The following is a 17,272-nucleotide window of genomic DNA, read 5'->3' as shown; positions in this document are numbered from 1 at the left end:
GGCTCTTTCCATTATTCCATTCAAGAATCTAAATGACACATCTTGCAAGATGGCAGAAAAAAAGGTTCCACATTGATACCAGTAAATTTGGAAAAATATATTTGAAATAAGACACAGCGTTCCTAGCTAAAACAGTATGTACCAATCCTCCAAATCTAGGCAGAAGTAATAGAAGGATGGCTCTGTGACTTACCCCTGCAGGCAGCAAAGTTAGCTTGACAGTAAGAGATATGTACACTCTTCTCATTCAAACTGCACTGGATTTGTTGCCAACTCACTACAGGTACTTTCAAGAAATTTGTTGGAACACAGTCCTTTACTGCCCCAAGTTTGCAATAAGGACAAAACATTGTCCATAGGAAAAAGCTCCTTGTAGACATTTGCTGTGTTAGCATCTCAGTCTTCTTGGTGAAATCTGAGGGGGGAGGTAGTTATGAAATATTTTTCTTCCGTGGTTCATAAATTGACAGTTTTTGAACCTTTCATTCAATTTTCAGGAAAACTTTCTTAAAAGCATGAGGACTTCCATTTGTCAGTGTTTCAATGGTCCATCTTTTCAGATAACCCGTCCTTAAGGAAGAAAAGTACCCAAGTTCACATAAAAAGTTGGAAGAACTGTCACAGCAGACAGTAGCATACTATAAAGAATCTGTCTTCCTAAATTACCAGTTTACAGAAGATTGAGTATATGCTTTGGGTACCTTGTTCTTCGTGTACTGATATGTTGATTTAAGCTGGTATGTTCATTTAAAAAAATGTGAGGTTGCATTATTCAATGGTAGAGTTAAACCGAATCTTACCACATTTATGTTTTTTTCATCAAAATGAAATGTGCACTAACACTTGCCCTAAGGGGTTCTTATCCAATACATTAGTTAGACTCAAAAATATCACAAACAACTATTATCTGAAATCACTAGCAAAATGTCTGGGTTTTTTGCTTTCCTTTCGTGTCTGTGGTGCTTTCTCTTCCATTTCCTTCCATTTACTTAGTCCATGGTTTATGCTGCACTGTTCCTCATAGAACACAGTGGCATCAAAGTGGGAAGAGACTCCAGGTAGTTTTAATCTGTTTTTGTAAAGGAATATGATCTCTCTGAGATGTATGCCGTCCTGTTCATTCAAAAATGGCTTTTCAAAAAAGCAACCCATGCCTCATTTTTGTTACCATCTCTTCATTCTCTGCAAGATATTTTCCAAGTTGCTATGAAAACTAAATAAGTGACATCATACCTGTGAATGGATTATCAGGCAATGCATATAGCAGGATATACAAACACAGGCAGCATGTGCACTTTGGTATGTAGCTTAGTGCATTTCCCCAGCTTCTACTGAGAAGAACAGGTGGAAAACGAAGATAGAGAAATGACACAAATGTCCAGCTTTGCATGGGGTAATTAAAGAACTGATTTCAGGTCACATGCTTAATCTGGTGTAATCAAACCTTCCTTAACAAGAAACTTAAGTGTTCAGCAAGTATAAAACAGTTTTCCATGTCCAAGAGGCTTTTTCATAATGAAATTTCTGTATGATCTCTTTGCATGTATTAAGTTGAAAGGCATCAATTACTGCATGAGAAGATGAGGTTATGCAGCTAGGCTTTATTTCAGATATTATATGTAAATAATATAAAATAATATAAAATAATTCAAGACATAGACCGGTTGCCAGAAATATCTAACTAACTCGGAGGGCAAGAAACTGAATGAACAACAGGCTCAGAGATTTGCCAAAATGCATTTTTAAAGCACAACATCATGTCAGCTCATGGTAGGTGAATGGCTAAATTATTTTGTTCATCCAGGACACCAGCAGTAGATGCACAAAATGTAATGTACTTGGCGAAAATAAGTGAAAACAGGATACATCAGAGTAGAGTACAAGAAAATAGTTGCGAAAAATCTACTTTTATGGTGCTCATGCTACATGCTTGAGATGTCAAGACTTCCATGGTGAGATTTGGAGTAAGACATTTAAACAGTCCTGTGATTGTCTGTCTTTTCAAAAATAGCAGGCTGGATAGAAGACAGCACAATATGGTGGTTTTTTTTTTAAATACAAGAAATAGAAATTGAGGTTAGTATTATTGTCATAATAGAAATGACAGTTCATGCATTAGCATTATATGAGAATAAAAAGGCTTGGTTTAGTAGCTTAATGAGGATCATACAGTGAAGACTAGACCACTTTGCATTATAAATTAGGAAAGAGAAGTCACTGAGGACATTAAAAAAGGGAATGAGAAACTCATATAGTGCAATTTCCTGATTCTTAAGAATATCTGAAAAGTATACAATTTTTGTGAAAAGATTTGTCAGAGCATGTGGGAGGATGTTACAGTAAATGAGAGGCAAGAGAGGCTATGACTGGTTTTTAGATTGCCTTCAACTGATATTAGAGAAGGAATGCTAAGAGGGAGAGAGAGTTTCCTGTCCATTTGGAAGTATCTACTACTACTGAAAGAAAAGTTTTGAAATACAGAAAATAATGTAGTAACAGATATCTAGGGAAAAGGGGAAGAAAATAGCTGCCTAGGAAGCAAAGGACAAAAGATTTAGGAACCGTGTCCTGGATACCTATTCAGAGAGGCTTTCTAGCTCTCCAGCATGTGTTTCCTTGACCAAATTCCTTCTGTCATGCTGAATATTGATTCAGCCTGTATCTTAGGCATCACAATTGTAAAGTTTTCAATCCATTGTCCTGCATATAGATCAAATAACTGAGGATCAATAAGCTGTTTGTGTTTCACCGTAGATACTTAATGCTGTTAAGGAAAAATAAAAGCTCAGCAAATAATGTAACACAATGCTCAATGAGGATATAAACATTACTATTAAAATAAATTTTAAAAACTAACTAGATAAGGTAGGAAATTTGGGTTTAATCTGATGCCTGAGATAACACATTTAAAAAAATTGTAGTCTGCTGGAAGAATGAGAACATGAGCATGAGGCCTTGCTAGGAAGGCAGTTCTGCAAGGTGTTAAACTTCTCAAGGCTTGAGCCAGGCTCTAAATGAATAAGGAAAGATTCAATGTTAAAGCATGCCCTACCCTTTCTCTATCTGATATAATTATAGGAGAACCTTTAAAACCCTGTATTTGGCACTCTCTTTAAACACCCCAGCAGTATGGCAGCTGGCAGCAAAACCAAAACAAAAATATGTGAACCCCTCCCATGCCTCTTGCAACTTTGGCAACACACTATATGCAGGACTGACTGTCTATTCTGTTAATTTGATTATCAACCCATCAAGCTGGGCAAATATCTACACATTTGGAAAGAAAATGTTGTAGGCTTACACTCAAATTGTGAAGGGCTTCTTAAAATCTAGTGTGAGCAATCAAAATCAGACCAGCCACCCAGCAGAGTAACTTGTGTTTCTTAGAACTGTGTAATTCTAGTGCAAGTGATTTGTTTACTTCCTTTCAGGATTAAAACCACAGAGATAAAAGTCATGGGTTTTGGTATTTGTTGAAATGCTAGAGTCTGATTAATTATTTTATTTGATAAATACTACTAATGGGCCTTCTTTGAGTAATATCCAGTTGAGGAGAGAAAAAAAGCTTTTTATTATATTTTAACATTTAAAAGTAAGAATATTACAAAAAAAAAAAGAGAAATCTCAGAAAACCCTCATTCCAACTCTGAAAAATAAGGAATTAGCAGGGAGGCATGAATCCAATGAGCCCTCCTTATTCTGCTTTCCAATTTTATGTATGGTCTGATGGATAGTTGTCTTTCAAGCTAGTGTTTTGACTCCTTCCTTTTTTTTTCTATACACGTCTCTATCTAGGTACCTCAATTTCTCGATGTTCTGTTTTAGAAAAAAATCTGTCTCATACGGAGTTTTTTTTTTAACTCTGCAGACTATTTTGTGCTGCAGAGTGATTGTTATATGTGTGTTTTAGGAAACTTCCACAACTGTCTTTTGTGCAAAAACTTGGAAGTGCTACAGAAAACTCGTACTGTGTTATAGATAAACATCTGGTCATAAGAATGATGTAGTGACATTCAGAAATTACATGAAAACATAAACAAAGCTCAAAGAAAATTATTAAAAAGGAAGCAAAAAAACTGGTGAGTGATGAACTTACTAGAAATTACACTTATCACGGAAAATGAAATTAAGAAATGATTAAAAAATCTCAAGTGTTAACACCATGGCACTTTTTCTCATAGGAAGTCCATTCTTTTAAATTATTTTTTTATGCTTAATGTTAAGAAATACATGAAATTGAATCAGAAACTGAGTAAAACCAACAAAAAATATATAAAACTACGAGAATCAATTTCATAATTTCTAAAGGAAATGTCATTGTTGATATTGGTGAAAATACAAAAAAAGAAGCATAAATATTTACTTCAGGCATGATCAATATAAGCTTAGATGTAGATATTAAAAATAATAACATTTTTTAAAAAAATCTATTAAAAGGAAATATCCTATGCCAAAGGGAGGACTGTAGCTAATACTTAAAATTTTAGCCACTGGCCTGTTTTTGAAGTGTTTTAACTAATAGAAGTTTACAGTCAATTAATGAATATTATTTTTGATCACTGAAAAGCTCTCAGCTAGTGCTGAGTGCTTATGGAGGGTGTACACAGGCGCCTTTCACAAATTCTCAGCTGTGTGGCCTTCAGGGAAAATAAGATGTATTTGCTAGACAATTGAGAATGATATATTGTGGGCTTTCTAGCTGAAATTCTTAGATGAATCTTGACTTACAAAGGAACATTCAGGGTTTTAAGGAACTCATCAATGCGGCTTGGTAAAGGAACCATGTTATGCTGGTATAAGAATCTTTACTTTTTTATGAATGCAGCCACAATCATCCTTCTGTTCATATTAAAAGCTCCAACTAAATATTTAGTACAAATCTATGTGGAGGCATTATCTGCACATAGTGAATTCATTTGCTGAGATATACAAATTAGTTCCTGCTTACATAATAGGGTTTCCTTCATATCACCATTAGAAAGAAGCTGAAATCCTCGATGTAATTATTTGGCTAAGTTCGAATTTGCCATTATATTCTAGAATATCTGAAAATCTTACTAGTAGGTACATTCTTCTAAGACAGTGTAAATAACTAGGTATCTTTCTTCCATTTTATATTTCTGCTATTTGGGCAAGTAAAAATAAACTTATCCATTTTTAGAATTGTTGTCTAACTGAAAGCCTTTTTTTACTACTAGAAAAATGATACCTTTGACTATGTTATGAAACTTGAAACCTCACGACGGTTTTGTTTGGATTGTAAATCTATAATGTATTGCAAAAATTTTTGCATGAAGTCATATAAATAAGTCTTTCAAGACACTTCAGAAGTCATATAAAAACAGAATGCACAGCCACATCAAATATGGTGACATACTTAGGTATTTGTGGCAGAAAAGTAACTGATACACTCTTTAAAATGTTTTAATATTTTCCAATTAGCAGTTACAGTACAGAATTAAAAAACCCATCAACATTTATTGGATTAATTCCATTTTGAAATTAGGCAGAAGCTGGCAACAAAAGTAGTTTAACTTTATTTCATTTCATATATGCACATTCATTAGAAAATAGTATGAAAAGATTGAGGTCACATATGTCTATGAACTGGAGACAATAAAAAGTATTTACAGGAAATATTTAATTTTGCTCATGCACTAAACTACTACATTTCAAAAAAAATTTGTTTAATTTTTTTTTAATATTTTATTTTTAATTTTCACAATAAGAGATCTTCATGAGTGTCCTAGTTTGAGCAGCCGGGAGCAGTTTATCACTGTGTGGGTGTAACCCAAACTGTGTATTCTACATCTTCTATGTCATTTCCCAGGAACTGTTAACAATATACCATTTGCAGCAGCTGCCCAGAGCAGGCTATAGTCATGGGTGATGCCCTGACCCCTCAGGCTATAGTTATGGGTGATGTTAACTCCCCTCCACGGAGTCACTAGCACCTTCACACCCAGCCTGAGGGGTCATGTCTGCTAACAGGCCACCAAGGATTCCAAAAATATCTCACGACTCACAACCACCCACTGTGGAACTCTCTGCCCTTGGGGAGGTACTGGGCATTCCCACTCAAACCTGAGTGTATATATCTTGGAGTCTTGGGACTTCTGGTACCATTTGTTGGATCCAGAGGAGAACCAGAACCTCGACCGGACTGCAACCACCACTCTCGACTGGACTATGACCACCACCCTTGACCAGACTGCGACCAGCGCTCTCACCAGCAGGTTTTCCACCCCCTTTTACTTTGGACTCAGGGGGACCACGTGGGGCTCAGCACAGGGGCCAATGAACACCATTCTGTTCGTGCCCCAGGGTTATACATCTGGGTTTGTGGGTTAAAAACAATTGCTTGTCGGTATAATTGTATTATTGTATTACTTTTCATTAAATTGTAACTCTGACTTGTGATCTCTTTTGAGTTGGGTTCATTCCTCCTGCTGGTTTACCTTTAAACCAGTACAATGAGAGAGATCATAAAGTACTTTCTTAGAAATTATTGTGAGGGCATCTATAAACAGGGTTGGTAGCACAGCCCAAGAAACTGTCTCACATTTCTCATTAGAATTTGCCTGCTTAAAATTCTTCATAATTCTACGGTGTCAAAAGTAAGATATTTTCATATCAGATGTTTTCTTCAAATTGGAAAACTGCAGGTAAAGACAAGTTAAGTAAGAACTGAGACTCCCTACATCTGCAAAAGTATTTCTGTAATTTTCAAACAAATGCTCAGTCACAACACCCTCAGGATGTTTTTGTTTTTACCAGGAAAACTGTCTCACTGACGGTGTTGATGTGCAAAGTGTAAACTCTGTGTTAATATTTGTCTAGTTCATGCATAAAATCATCCAGTCTTGTGATCAGTCCTATATGCTGTGATGTGAGCAGTGAGCACAGATACTCATCTGGGCTTTGTGCTTAATACCGTGGCAATGCCTCTCTCACTACATTATGTTTTCGTGCAACTCCCACTTTTCAAAATAATTCCATAGCAAAATAATTACCTTGGTTTTGGTTCCTTTCTTTTTCCTCTCATCAGGGAGAGGGGACTGTTCAATCCACATTTCTGTCTTTTGAGAGGTGTCATTTACCTATATAATTTAAAACTCCTGCAGGGTTTAAATACTTCTGGCATTCATGTGACACAGGGTAACGATGGAATTTCACTAGGCCAGATACAAACAGAGATAGGCCAGATACAAAGGCAGAAACACAGCAAATATCTTCTTCTTACTGTTTCTTACTTAGTGCCTTTGAAAGTATTTAGAAATGCATACAGTGCACTAATTAAGTTTTGTGTTAAGATAGGCAGACTATTTATTGGGATACTTAATTTCTCTCCTAAATATTATAAGGCACTACTGTTGATGGAAGTAACAGGTCTGTAGAAATGAAACATATACATGATTACTGAGATATAGATACAATCCTGAGATGAGCTCAGTTGGTTAGAGTATTGTGCTAATAATGCCAAGGTCATGTGTTCAATCCTTTTATGGGTTATTCATTTAAGAGCTGGACTTGATGATCCTTGTGGGTCCCTTCCAATATGTTCTGTGAAGTCACCTTTTTATGGACCCAGACCTTCCTCCTTATGTGACTGAATTTCATTTCTTGGAATGGAGATTATACTTAACATTATACTATTAAAATAAAATTTTCAATTTTCTTAAATGCCTTTTCAATTAAGAGAGAAATGTCGCTCCTATTTGAATTATTTCATATCCTGTAACACTACTGAATAACATAATGTTTGAGATGCTAAGAATTACTTCTTAGTCTTTTCAAAAGAAAAGTGAAAAAAAATTTCAAAAACTGAGAAGTTAAAAATCCAAAATAAGAATATGAGACTGAACATAGGAATGAACATGAAAATGAACATAATCTGACAAAAATCTGTGAACCATGAACCATGTAAGACCAGAATGAGTCCTGGTGACAACTTAAGTATTTTTGTTAAAGTGAAGTGAATCAGACTGGATCATTCCACCTTTCTAGCTCCCTATACCACACCATATATCAAGTCATTATTCTCTGTAAGTAGAGATGTTCAGAGTTTCAGTATTAAGAGAGCGCCGATCTCTTATGGAACCACATTTATTATGACAAGTTTCAAAGAAAAAAATCATTAGAACAAGACAGTTCTTATTTTATTAATAAGGATTTTTTTTTTCAAAATTAATTTTATTCTTAATTCATTTTGTTATTTTTTATTTGGGCCTTTATATTCTATTAGTTGATAAATAGTCTCTGTTATATACAGTATTTTTAATGTTTTTCAATTTTGTAGCAGTTCTTTTTCCCACGGAATTTCTAATTTCATATTCCCTGAATAATTTCTTGACTGTGAATTCCTTCGTAGTGATAAAAGTACTTATGAAATGTGAGAATTTTCCATAAAATTGAACATCAACCATTCTAGTCAGGGGTTTTTAAGGCTTATTACATTTTAAGACTTATTAGACAAACACATTTAGACAGATTGTCTACCTGGAAAAAAAATAAGGATAATACTATTAGACTGAATTCCCATGAGTGAAACCATTTATTCAATTCCCCCCTAATTTTTATTGCCTCACAATTATTGCCTTTTCTTTTGCTTCAAATAATGAGTCTCCCACGAGGTACTCAAATGTGTGTTGTAGAAACATTTATTAGATATACCAGGACATCATCCTCTCAGTTTTGGAGGGAAAATTTGTGTTGTTTTGTGAATCATGGCCTAAGTCTAAAGAACTATGTAATCCATTTTTAGGCAGTAGAGACAGCAAAATCTATAAGGCAATTTACGGCAGAAGCATTGCAGCAGAAGTCTACAACAAAGTTTAATTAAAGTGTTCTGGTGATCTGAACATATTCGTAATCCAGCACTGTAATTGAAAAAGTCCTCATCAACAGAACTTTTTCTCAGGCTCGTGGTGCCAGTTACCATTGTTATGCATATGTATATATATATATATATATATATATATATATATATTTTACATGTATAAATCTACTGTTAATGACCATTATTCAACCATCTCCAAGTAAGCAAAGCAATGCCAAGATATGATGCACTGGTCCCAGATGGTTGATTCATATCACTCAAGTGATACATAAACTTTTTATACAGTTCATTGAGAGAATATAGTGTGTGATCTAAATGGGAAACTTTTCTGCTGAGCCACTTAGAACTTGTGAGTAAGAATGTTAAGCATTGCATAGGACTTATGCACAAGCCTTGTGCTTTGGGTGTCTGTTCATTTGGCTCCAGTGCACCTGTGGACTGTGGAACCCATTGCCATACGATGTTGTATAATTTTAAATGGGTTCAAAAATTATCAATGAGATTTACGTTAATTAGACACCAAATTACCATCACTGAAGGTGAGAGCAAAATGTGGGAAACTTAGTATATACATATATGTGTGTGTGTGTGTATGTATGTATGTATGTATGTATGTATGTATATGTATGTTCTGATCTAATCTGGCGACTGTCAAGGAAGGGATTCTAGAATATGTGGATTTTTGTTCAGAATGAGTGCTGTCGTTTTCTATATTATGGCAATACTGCAATGTCTGTAAAGTTAATTAAATCTATTACATACATTTTTTCAGAACATTTTTTCCAGAGAAAACAGATTATTTTTCAAGAATGTTTGATTGGTTTTTTAAATCTAATTTAGGTATATTCCTGTCCTTCTTCATATATCAATATTCATTCAATAATCAAAATATATTTGCGTGTGTGTATCTAAATATATATAACTTGCATACCTTTCTATACCAAGGAAATAGACCAGTTCTGCATGTCACTAATTTCTATTTGAAAGATAAATTAGCCCATTATGAAATACCCAAACTGGTACAGCTTGAAAAATAACAACACTATTTACAGAGTGAGTTTATGTTTTCTTTCCTGGCTTAGGTGACATTAGGTGGGGCTCACAGAGTTCAGTGACAAAAAATGCATATGTATATGCATCTTATAGTGCATTTTGATGAATTTATCCGATTCTATGCCTTAAAAATTATTTTCATGTAAATGACAAAAAAGAAATTTTGATATGTGATATTTTTAGCACTTATACAGTAAGATTTTTTGTTCTTTCTCCTCCTGGATTTCATGAGATTATGGTCAGGCAGATCCAGTTTCTGTGTGATTATAAATTAATTTCAGACAAGCTGCAGGTATCTAGTGGCTCTTATGAGACTCTGCTAAGATCAGGATTCCACACACTAAAGGCAATTTAACCGTAGAGTTTATAATATAGTTTAAAACAACAGTAATGTTATTTTGTAGTGGGTGAAGATAAAAAATAGCATTGGTTCGAACAGACTTTTCTTAATGTGTTTTTTTCACAAATTATAGAGGTATAAAATATTAAAATACTCTTAAAATATTGTCTGCCTCTATAAATCCTATTGAATTACTTGAATTCTCTAAAATAAAGAGTATTCTTCGTAAAGAAGAATAGCACAATGCCTCTTACTATCATTGGATAGTCTATTTCTGAATTTATTTGTTTTATTTTGGACTTTTTGTTTTTACAAGTAAATCTGGTTGTTTATTTAATTCATGTCTATCTTCTGTAGTGTAGAAATATGTTCTTCTGAAATTGGTTGTGTAGGGTCTTCCCAGGTATGTTTCCACAAGTAAACTCTATATATGTCGAATCAGAGGTCTAGTAAATACAAAGTGCACTACTAGGCTGGAGCCTTCAAGTTTTCTTTAGGCAATTTTTCTGAGGTCATTTTTTCACAGCATTAAGCATGTGGATGGAGCATTTGTTTGCTCAAAGTTTTCAGTGTACCTTCTATGCATGAAAAGTGAGGGTGGATCTTGGCACCACTGTAGGTTCTTTTTCCATATCTGTTTTGACCTTTTTTTTTTAGTTTCTGGGCTCGAGTTCAAAGTTACTAACCACATCTGGCATCTGGAGCAGATAAAGTTCAAGGCAGGATGTCTCAACAGCCAGCAAAGATGTCCAAAAATTTAGAGAGTAACTATGTGCAAATTCAAAACCGTACACTAGGAATCTAGGGATCAAGACAAATCAAATATTGCATGACTAAATGTAATCCAATGAAGCTAAGACACATGAATTATTTTGTGCTGATTCACTTAGGTATATGACTAATCAGGCAGAGTTAATACACTTGCAAACTCAAAAGGGAAAGACAGCTGGAGAAATCAGCAAATTTTGTGAAAATATCTGAAACCAGGAGAACACTTTGCTTAACACTTAAGTTATTGCACAAATTCATTGCATGGCTTCCTTCTGTTGCACTGAGAACAAATAATTAACCTAAACAATCAGAGATGTGTCTACTCTAGCCTTTTACCCTTCATCTTTCAACCACTAGTATTAGTGAGGAAGCAGTCCTCATGGTAGCTAATACAGTACTACTAGCAATAATAACTCTTGGCATGCCTGATTGCAGATAGCTTGGGCCTCAAAGATAGTAGTAACTTTCCCATAGCAGACCTCTATAGTTTCTTGGAGTACTAGAGCTATTTTAGTCTAAATCAAGGCTTAGAGAGTTTCAGGTCAAGATCCAAAAAAATATGATAGTGCCAAAAGTGGATCTGTAGATGGTTCAAGCATCTAAATCCAAGACTGTGATTCTCAAAAGCCCTGTTGAACCATGTTAGGTCTGTAGTTTTGGCAGTACATCTACTCTAACGCAGAAGATTCCACAATTTTCAGTGACTGACTTGTTAGGATTAAAACTGGTAGCTGTATGAAACTCAAATCCAATCAGTAGTCTGAAAAAATGATGTTTCTCTGCCCGAGTATTTACCTGTTCTGCTCCACATTAACTTCAATCAAAATATGGTTGTTTTGACCACTTTCTTTAAATTTACAGAAAGGGTGGGAAACATGATCTGTCCTCTGTTTTGTGGAATACCTGAGCAATTAAAGCATTTGCATGGAATATGGGGCTAAGGTTGTCAAGACTTTCAACAAAACAAATGCACTGAAATCCTCATCTCCCTGGAAAGTATCTTAACCGTAAGACCATGAGGCTGTACAATGATACTGTATACTGGTGGGGGGAAATGCCCTTCTTTTGAAACTAGGGCACTTGAAGTAGTTCCTGAAGTATACTTGTGTATTTTAAACTAAATGATCATTTTATGTAGCTCCAGAAACTCCCAGGCTTCTGTGAGATTTTGTTATTGTTTATTTGTTTTTAAGTGTACCAAAATGATTAAGTTCTAGACAAAATAATTTCTTGCAAAGACTGCTGTGTCACCCTGTGGGGAATTAAAAAAATCTTGAAATTATTAACTCCAATTAGAAAATCCATCTTATCATAACTATGGATTAACTATTGCATCTGGATATTGCTAAAATAGTCTTCAAGAAGAACACAGAATGAAATAATAGATATAGAAGTAAAGCAGAAATCTATATCAAATTCTTACGTGGGATTGTTGCTGTTCATTTAACCTAGAAGTTGTACCAGCAGAAAATGTAATTTATCATAACATTAACTAGTTGTGACTAGTATTTAAAAAGCAATATATTTTTTTAAAAAATTAGGTAAACAACTGAGTATTAGCCTACTTTGAGACTGCTGTTCTCAGTTTGTTTTTCTGGCGTCAGACAGTATTCTTTTGTCATAGAAGTGAACTCAGTTTTCAATGCTGTTATTATAAAAGGCATATGTAGTCAGAGTTAAAGTAAAAAAAGGAAACCAGAACTAAAGAGATAGAAGTGGAAAATGGGAAAAAGAAATAAACACACAGTATACGGAAACTACGATTTAGTAAAGTATAAAGACAAAATACAGATGAAGTATCCTGTGATAGGGAACTTGCAACTAAACATTTGTTTCTTCAAAATTTCTAAAGAAAAATATATTCATGCATTATGCCTAAATGTTTAAGAAATTAGACTATACACACATGAGAAAATGTCAACTTTGTATTCAAATTGTAAGAACTTAGTTTGTATGTTTATAGACTTTATTTAGTACAATCACTGTCAAATAAGCATTAGTCAGCAAAAAATGAAGATTTACACCATATGGGAAACATCCTGACTTTTGAACAGTGACTATTCTGGCTATTTCTGTTCCCTAAGAATTTTTTACATAAATCTTGAAAATAGTTATTGTTGAAAGTTAAAGTACTGAACCACCTTTGACCCACACTGTATTTTGCAATATACCTTTTACTTCAATTTAGAGACAATAATAGGAAGGATTCTGCTGCTTAAACACTGGCATCCACATATTTTTAGATGTTTTAAGGAATCTTGGATATCTATTGACAGGTTTGACATGAGACATTCAAGAAACCCAGATTTTCTGGAACAACAGTGAAAATGTAATCATGAACATAATCCTGAAACCCAAGTCTGCCCCATGCAACAAGTGGAGAATTCCTGAAAGTAAATGAGTTTTTCTGCAGCATAAAGGCTCTCATATCCATATAGTCTTAACAATCCTGAGATCCAAGAGTTATGCTGAGGGGACCGAGCATATAGATGCACGTATACGTATGTCATACATATACATAGGTGGAGACAATGAGTTAATAAATTCATAGTATCATGAAATGTTTGAGATCACATAAATGATTAGTTCTCAGTCCATTGTGAAGTTATTTTAGGTTAAGCCTACTGCTTTCTCACCTTAGAGCAACTCATGCTAAAGGCATCCTGGCCATGGAACAATATAAGGTAATAAATAAAAAAGAATTTAAATATTTTTCTGTCATACCAGGATGTTTACAGCAACCAAGCATGAAATGAATTATTACCTCAGGATGACTCCAGGAAGATATTATAATTGTATTTGGAAGATGGAAGATCTAAAAAAGGTGTTGCCTCTGGTGCATGCAAGCCTGTTGCTCACTTCAGTTTACTTAATTGATTCATTACTAGTGTTTAATTTAAGTGTGGTGACTATATGCTAATGGTTGCCACATAGATTCTTTACTGCACAAGTACAATCAAGCGACTATTCACTCATGGGTCTTTAGCAGGATTTTAGCTCCTCAGTTTGTTCCTAAATGCTAACATCAGTGTATCATCCCTGAATAGAGAATAGATTTTTCAAGCAGTCGGAGAATACTCTGAATATCAGATCTCTGAGGTTTTATGAGTCTATTCTGCACTTTGCAAGCAGTTTTCACTGAAGTTGGTCCAAATTTTTCACAAATGGCGTTTTTGCCACAGAAAATACTGGTAAACCATAGCCACATAATTTGTATTGGCTTCAGAAAAATTTCCAGTAGTATGCTCAAGCTAATTGAAAACTATGTTGCCTATTTAGTATCAATGTGGTTTTACTGTTTCATTCTGACTTGACTTCAGGAAGTTTTACTTCTGTTACATGTTATTGCATGTGTCTGTTGACTTTGTCAGTTCATAGTGGTGACACATGTGGTTCACTATAGCCTGGAGGAGACTTAGGAGGGATCTTATCAATGTGTGTAAGTAAAGGGAGGGTGTCAGGAACCAGGCTGGTTCTTGACTCAGTGATGCTGGGCAACAGGACAAGAGAAAATAAGCAGAAACAAGAACACAGGAAGTTCCACCCAAATATGAAGAAGAACTTTGTTGTGTGGGTGACCCTGAGCACTGGAACAGATTGCTCAGTGAAGTTGTGGAGTCTCTTTCCCTGGAGATATTCAAAAGCTGTCAGGACATAATCCTGAGGGTCTAGGGGTCTAAGGGATCCTGCTTGAGCAGGGAGGCTGAACTAGATGACCTCCAGTGGTCCCTTCCAACCTTAACCATACTGTGAAACTGAGGTAACACTTGAAGTCTGCCCTTTATTGTAGTTGTAAGTTTGTTCATTTGAAACTGTGTCTGTTTACAGTGGTGAAGGGAAGGGACTACCCAGAGGAACAGTAGAAGGAGCAGTCACTTCAGAGGATTCTTTAGAAAAGTGGAGTGATTGCATACATAAGTATACTTTTGAATGATGGAAAAGAGGATTGGGAGTTATTAATTTTCCTAGTCTCAAGAAAGAAAGAGAACTATCTCTGATAATGCAATACTGCTGCTTGATCTGGCAACTTCACCATTCTCAAAGCAACAAACTGTGCTTATGGTTCTAGGAACAGCAGTACAGGCTGTTCACAGGCAGCATTCCTCTGACCGGTACTTCAGAAGGAGAAACAGAAAGAAGTCCTCTGCTTCTGGAAGGTTGCTTAGTGGAACAGCTAGTCTAGAAGTTTTGCAACATGAATCCCAAGAATCAGTGAATATGAATTTCCTATGCCAAACTCTGACCTTGAGGCACAGCTCTTCATTTTGAACATGTTAATGATGTGGAAGAAGAAGATCTCTAATTGACCTGGAATCAACTGATGTAACTTCTCAAAAGTCACAAAAGTTGTCAACCATTTCCCAGAGATTGTCAATTAATTCTATAATTGTGATCTACACTCAATTATGGAAAGAATGTTGTTGGTTTTTTTCATGATATCTAGCTAGAGGAATTTCCTACCAGGAGATCAAGTGACATATTACTTGGTAGAGACCATCTCCACTTGTAATTTTTTGAACCCAAAACTATCAAATGGCACAATGGCCTTTAGCTGGCTGTGCAGATGTTTTGACTCTGATCTGAAAAGGATGGGGACACCAGGCATGATAAAACAAATTAAAAACAATCACAGAATCAGTATGCCCCAAAAAGTTACTTCAGGTAAAAAGAAGTCAAGCACTGTGTCTGCTAGCAATCTGAATATAACATTTAACTGTTGCTTCTCATGATTTCGTCACTTCATTCCAGCAGCATGGCTCAACAGACTTTAGCAAGTCTTTTCAGAGGCAGCAAAAATATCATTGCAAACACCCTGGAGCCATGAACTTCGTCATGTAATGTTCATGGATGCTGACCACAGTTATGCTTTCTTCTAGGGAATAACAGAGATATTAGGTACTTTGCTGCTGCTCCTACCTTTACTGACAGGTTTCCCATAGTCTTAAAAAGAGCATTCGTCAGGCTGTAGTACCATGAGAAGAACATAACAGAAATGATGTTGTGTGTGCTGTAAAATCAAAGTAAATTTATACACAACTCCTTAATTGTGAAAAAGAAAATACCAACCGCATCATGGTTGGTATTCAACTATCATTGAAAACCAACTACAAAATCACTTCTGAATGGTAATCGAAAACATACTTACATTATCCATACAAAAATCAAGTTAATGATTTGGTATGAAAAAATTAATCTTGTGAAACACTCTTTACAGAATTTGTACTTTCTTTTAATGCAAATTTAGTCACTACTTTGACTGAAAGTAGTTCAGATTTAATATGCAATGGATGAGAATTCAAAAATCATATATACCCCGTGTTCTTAAAAAAGGCTGAACTGACTTCAGCTTTACATCTCTAGCCAAATCTGCTTGCTTACCAAAGCATATTCTCTAAATTAGAACAAATGACAGATAACCTTCAAGACCTTGCAGAACTGTACAGAAAATAACAGGAACTAAACTGTCTAAAGCTGAAAACAAAGTTCTTTCTGCTTGAGAAAATGTTCATAACGAACATTTCAAAAAAACAAGTCATAACCCTCTTTGAGGAAATTAGGAGTGTTTTTCTTTGGATAATGTCTGTACTACAAGATATGTTTTGGGATGAAGGCATCCCAGAAGACAAGCAAACAGTCTGAAAGATTGTATGTCAAAGAAGCTAGATGCTTTGATGTGACAGTTCTGAATAAAAAGGCTTTGCACAAAAAGCCATAGTGAACACAGAATGTATGGTAATGTAAATGCAGAATGTTTCTTCAGTGATGTGAAGAAAACGAAGAAAAGATCCAGGATTTGATCTGGGAGACTAAAGTGTAAGTTTCTAGTATAAATTGTCAAAAGCAGTCACCCATATGTGGTATGTATTTTGCCCTTAAATTTGCACGAATGCAAAGGAAACACAGTCTTCTTGAGCAGTTTGATATAAGAAACAAGACCTGGTTTTTTCTCTGTTACACACATAATGATCTAAAAAGTAAGGGTGAATTTATTTCAGTTCCCCTTTAAACAGTTGCGCGTTCCCATGCCTCAGTCAGCGCTTCCAAGTGAGAGAGTCATTCCTCGGCCATTGGGCAGACCTGGAAGTATCTGTCAAAGTGTCAAAATATGCAGCTGCAAGACATTGCAGTGACTAAGATATGAAAAAGGAAGCAAAAAATAAGTTCTCTTTTGGCTGCTGAAATGAAATATGTTTTGTTGTTTGCTGTACTGAAAAAAGCTTGATCCTTACTTTCCTTACCCACTTCTTATAAAACGTTTTGTTCAAAAC

This window comes from Manacus candei, unplaced genomic scaffold (genome assembly GCF_025592945.1).
Source record: "Manacus candei isolate 608988 ecotype Guabito, Panama unplaced genomic scaffold, ASM2559294v1 h1tg000028l, whole genome shotgun sequence".
NCBI classification, from domain to species: Eukaryota; Metazoa; Chordata; class Aves; order Passeriformes; family Pipridae; genus Manacus; species Manacus candei.
This window is presented reverse-complemented; position numbering follows the sequence as displayed.